Raw genomic sequence first — 6,000 nt, 5'->3', positions numbered from 1 at the left:
AGCAACAAAAATAAGGCTGGTGGTATCACATACCTGATTTTCACCTCTACCACAGAGCCATAGTAACAAAAACAGTGTGGTACTGGCACAAAAACAGATATGTAGATCATTGGAACAGAATTGAGGACACAAATGTAAGCCCAAGTAGCTATAGCCACCTGATATTCTATAAAAATGCCATAAATACTCATTGGAGAAGAGACAGCCTCTTTAGCAAATGGTGTTGGGAAAACTGAATATATATATGCAGAAGGATGAAAATAGATTCTTCTCTCTCGCCATGCACAAGAATTAAGTCCAAATGGATTAAAGACATTAACATCAGACCTGAAACTCTGAAACTGCTAGAGTAAAAAGTAGGGGAAACCCTTCAACATATTGGTCTTGGCAAAGACTTTCTGAATACAGCCCCAATTGCTCAGGCCACAGATTAATCACTGGGACCTCATGAAATTACAAAGATTTTGCACTGCAAAGGACACAGTGAAAAAAGCAAAGAGGCAAACTACAGAATGGGAAAAATCTTCGCCAGCTATATATCTGATAGAGGATTAATATTTAGGATATACAAAGTACTCAAAAAGTTAAATAATAAGGAATCAAACAAGCCAATCAAAAAATGGGCTATGGAGCTAAATAGAGCATTCTGAAAGCAAGAAATACGAATGGCATATAAGCATCTAAAAAAATGTTCTACATCACTAGTCATCAGGGAAATGCAGATTAAAACTACATTGAGATTCCATCTCACTCCTGTCAGATTGGCCACCATCATGAAAACAAATTATCATAAATATTGGCGGGGATGTGGAAAAACAGGAACCCTTCTACTACACTGCTAGTGGGAATGCAATCTGGTCCAGCCATTGTGGAAATCAGTGTGGAGGTTCCTAAAACAGCTAAAGATTGATCTGCCATATGACCCAGCTATAGCACTCCTAGGCATATATCCGAAGGAATCATCTCATTTCCTTAGAAGTACATGCTCAACCATGTTTATTGCTGCTCAATTTATAATAGCTGGGAAATGGAGCCAGCCTAGATGTCCCTCAACTGATGAGTGGATAATGAAGATGTGGCACATTTATACAATGGAGTTCTTCTCAGCGGTAAAGAAAAATGAAGTTATGAAATTTGCAGAAAAATGGATGGACCTGGAAAGGATTATACTAAGTGAGTTAACCCAGGCCCAGAAAGCCAAGTGCCACATGTTCTCTCTCATATGTGGATCCTAGCTACAGATGACTGGGCTTCTGTGTGAGAATGAAAATACTTGGTAGCAGAAGCCAGTAAGTTAAAAAGGAGACATAAAGGGAAGAGAAAGGAAGGGAGGAGGGTACTTAATAGATTGATATTGTATATATGTAAGTACAATGATTGTGATGGGGAGGTAATATGATGGAGAATGGAATTTTCTCTAGAACCCTCACTAACAGAGTTACTCATATGGAAAAGAGAATCTTTGAACTATAAAAAAAGACAGAAGACATTGATTATAAGGCCAAAAGTTTAGCTAAGTTCAAACAAATCATGCAAACAGAGTATGAGGGAACTGTCGGATGCCCTAAAATGACCAAGCTTCTGGCTCATAGGTATACCACAATGAGGAGAAATCCATTCCAGAGACATAAGGAACATATTCAAGAAAATTATTGCATAAAACTGTCCTAATCTCACAAAGGAGAGGCCCATCCAGGCATAAGAAACTCACAGAACACCAAACAGACAGGACCAAAGAAGAAACTCTCCAAAGCAAATCATAGTTAAAACTCTTAACAATGAAAGCAGCAGCAAGAGAGAAACAACTCACTACATACAAAGGCAGTTCCACCAGAATCACCTCAGATTTCATAATAATAGAAACCTTAAAAAATAATAGAAACACATAAAAACGGGCACAAAAATAATCCACAGGAAAGCTATTACATTTTTAAGGTGAAATTATTATGCACACATGAATTATTTGGAGTGGGAAGTAGAAGGCAGGGATAAGCAAGCCAGCCTAGGAGAGAACAATTAAAAAAAAAAAAAAACTTTGCAAATTTACTTGACTTGTAGTTGGGAGCTCACTCTAAAGCAATTATCAGCTTTGGCATTCCTAATATAGGAGGACATTGTTCTATGCAGTGTAGAAGGTGATGGATGGTATTATGGTTTATCTTCCTTGTCAACTTGACTAGATTTAGAGTTTCCTAGGAGACGTGCACCGTGCATGTCTACGAGGATGTTTCCATAGAGGTTTAACTACAGAGGAAAGACCCAACCAGATTGTGCAAGGAACCATCTTAAGGGCTGGAGTTCCAGGCTGGGGGGAAAGAAAGGAACACAAGAGAAAGCAGCTGAGCACCAACATTCATCTTCCTCTGCTTCCTGAGTATAGATGTTATGTGTCTGGCTGCCTTGTGCTCCTGCACCCATACTTCTGCTACAGTAATGGACTGCATCCCTTCAAACCATGAGCCTAAATAAACCAATTCTTCCTCAAAAAAAAAAAAATAATAATAATAGAAACCTTAAAAGCCAGAAAAGCCTGAAATGGAACACTTCAAAGTCAAAAACATTATGGTGTCCAACCCAAACTATTGTACCCAGTGAAAGTATTTATCATAATAGATGGTTAAAGGAAAACTTTCTATGAAAAAAAAGGCAACCCTATGACTATATGAACGCAAAGCCATACCTACAGAGAATACTTCAGGTAACACTCCACACATAAGAATCAAACAACCAATCTCAAGAGCCTACAGAAATAAGATCACAATAACTACAAATAGATCAGGCTCAAAAAAGTACAAAACACAAGAAAGCATCAAACCCTAGAAAGCACCCTGTCATGGCAGGGACTAAATCAAACCTTACATTTGCAACCTTAAATAATAACAATCTTAACTCACCCATCAAAAGTCACAAGTTAACAGAGTGTATCAGAAAAAGAGATGCTTCTATCACCTGTCTTCAAGAAACCCACTTCACTACTAAAGAAAGACACCTCCTCAGGGTAAAAGGATGGAAAATGATATTCCAAACAAATGAAAGTAAGAAACAAGCAGGTATTGCTACACTGGTAGCTGATCAAGTAGACTTCAAAACAAAAGTAATTAAAAAGAACAAAGGCCACTTCTTACTTATCAAGGGAATGATCCAACATGAGGATATCACAATCATAAATCTATATGCACGAAACACAGGTGCACCACAGCTTACTAAACAAAATCTACTTGGCAACAAAACAGAAATAACCACCAAGACCATCATAGTTGGGGAATTCAATACTCCACTAGCATCAATAGACAGATAATCTAATCAGAAAATCAACAGGAAAATAAACCAAAGCTCAACAACACCATAGATAACAAAACCTAACGTACATCTACAGAACAATCAACCCCAATTCTACAGAATATACACATTCTTCTCAGCAGCCCATGGAACCTTCTCCAAAATAGATCATGTATTAGTCCATAAAGCATACCTCCATAAATTCAGGAAAATTGACAGAACTTCTTACATCATATCAGATTACAATGCTTTAAAGCTAGAAATTAAGGGCCAGGTGTGGTGGCACATGCCTTTGGTCTCATCACTCAGAAGGCAGAGATAGGAGGATTGCTGTGAGTTCAAGGCCACTCTTTTTTTTTTTTTTTTTTTTTTTTTGGTTTTTCGAGGTAGGGTCTCACTCTGGTCCAGGCTGACCTGGAATTAACTCTGTCATCTCAGGGTGGCCTTGAACTCATGGCAATCCTCCTACCTCTGCCTCCCGAGTGCTGGGATTAAAGGCATGCGCCACCACGCCCAGCTCAAGGCCACTCTTAAAGACTACATAGTGAATTCCAGGTCAGCACGAACTACTGTGAGACCTTACCTTGAAAAAAAAAAGCTAGAGATTAAGAAGAGTCACATCTGGAATGCCACCAGCTCCTAGAGACTGAATTAGCACACTTTAAACAATGAATTGGTTGTGGAAGAAGTCAAAAACGAAATTGTAAAATTTCTAGAATTGAATAATTACGAGAACACAACTGTTACAATCAGGTTCTCATTGATGGCAGAAAACACCTGACCAGGAGAAGCCTGTGGGGGAAAGGAGAAGTTTATTTTGGCTTACAATCTCAAGGGGAACATCCATGATAGAAGGTGAAAATGATAATATGAGTAGAAGGTGGACATCACCTATTGGCCAAATTCAGAGGGAAAACAGCAACAGTAGGGTGTGACAAACACTGGCATGGGGAAACTGATTAAACTCCTATAAGCCTGCCCCCAACAATACACTGCCTGCAGGAGGTTTTAATTCCCAAATTGCCATCAGCTGGGGATCTAGCATTCGGAACACCTAAGTTTATGGTGACACCTGAATCAAACTACCACATTCTACCCCTGACCCCCATAAACTGATCGTCATACATGATGTAAAATGTAATACATTCATCCAACTTTAAAAGCCCTCACAGTATTTATCAAATCCCAGTGATGGTCAAACATCACCACAATCCAAAGTCTTTTAACTGCGCCATAATACCAAAACAAATCCCCCCCAAAATCCATGCTGGCCCAGAATAAACATTCACACTGCAAAATGTAGCATTGGGCATAGCAAACTATATTCAACCAATACAAGATTTAAACAGGGCAAACATCGAACACTGTAGCTCCAAATTCAACAATTCTAGTCAGTGACAAATCTCTAATTCCTATAATTTTAAACAACAACAATTCTCTGGAGTTCCAATTCTGCTCCTCCAGCTAGGCTACTCACAGTCCCAGGAAACTTCATCTGTTGCCAGCAACTCTCTTTAGCAACCATCCCATAGTCATGGTGTCTCCATTGAGTCTGTGCTACAACCCACGTTTCATCCTCATGGCTCCATCAGATATCCACATAGGTAATCCAATAAGCCTGCTTCACAATGCCCATGGCCATTTCCAAAACACAAAAATATGCTACAAATTCAATGGCCTCCTTTTTCCTGCATTTGTTATATTCCATAGTACCAGGTGGGATGCCAACTTGTTAATCCAGAGGGGAATAAAGCAGACTTTGAAGAAGAGGACACTCCTTTAGCATTCAGGCCCCTTCCAAAGCATCTGCATTCTTCCTGTTGTTCCAATGAAGGTCAGCAGACCCAGTTTTGAAAGTTTTAATCTCTCATATAATTGCAGCTGAATGAGCAGCAGTTTTGGACCAAAGAGTTCATTTTTTATGTACCATATCCTTCTGCTCACACCAGTACATTTCTATGCAATGTAACTCTGCAAAAGTTCTCAGGACACAGGCATAGCAACAAGCCTCTCACACAAACTGCTTCTAGCCAAGTCCATGCAAAGCTCTTTCTCACCTTCACATGCCAAACCCCACAGTCCATCATAATTCTTACTGCATTCAAGTCTTTCAAGTCTGACCAGAATAGTCCATCAACCTTACGGCACTGCACTTACGGCACTGCAAACCATCTCTTAGGCCAAGGTTTCAAATTCATCCACATTTCTCTCGCATAGCAGTTCCCAGAAGCTAAAGACACAGTCAGGTTTCTAGCAGCAATAACCCCACTCTTGGTACCAACTTTACTGTTGCAGTCAGGTTGACATTACTGGCAGAAAATGCCTGACCAAAAGCAGGTTGTGGGGGAAAGGGGCTTATTTTGACTTACAGACTTGAGGGGAAGCTCCATGATGGCAGGGGTAAATGATGGCATGAGCAGAGGATGGACATCATCTCCTGGCCAACACCAGATGGGCAACAGCAATAGGAGAGTGTGCCAAACACTGGTAAGAGGAATTTGGCTAAACCACTCATAAGCCCAACTCCAGCAATACACTGCCTCCAGGAGCCTTTAATTTCATATATAACATAAACATCAAAACGCTCAAGAAAGAAATTGAGGAGGACTCGAACAGACAGAAAGACCTCCCATGCTTTTGGATAGGTACAATTAATATTGTTAAAATTTCAATTCTGCTAAAAGCAATATACGGATTTTATGCAGTTCTGATAAAAATTAA

This window comes from Jaculus jaculus, chromosome 10, assembly GCF_020740685.1.
Source record: "Jaculus jaculus isolate mJacJac1 chromosome 10, mJacJac1.mat.Y.cur, whole genome shotgun sequence".
In the NCBI taxonomy this organism is placed as follows: Eukaryota; Metazoa; Chordata; class Mammalia; order Rodentia; family Dipodidae; genus Jaculus; species Jaculus jaculus.
Note: the sequence above shows the minus strand (reverse complement) of the source record.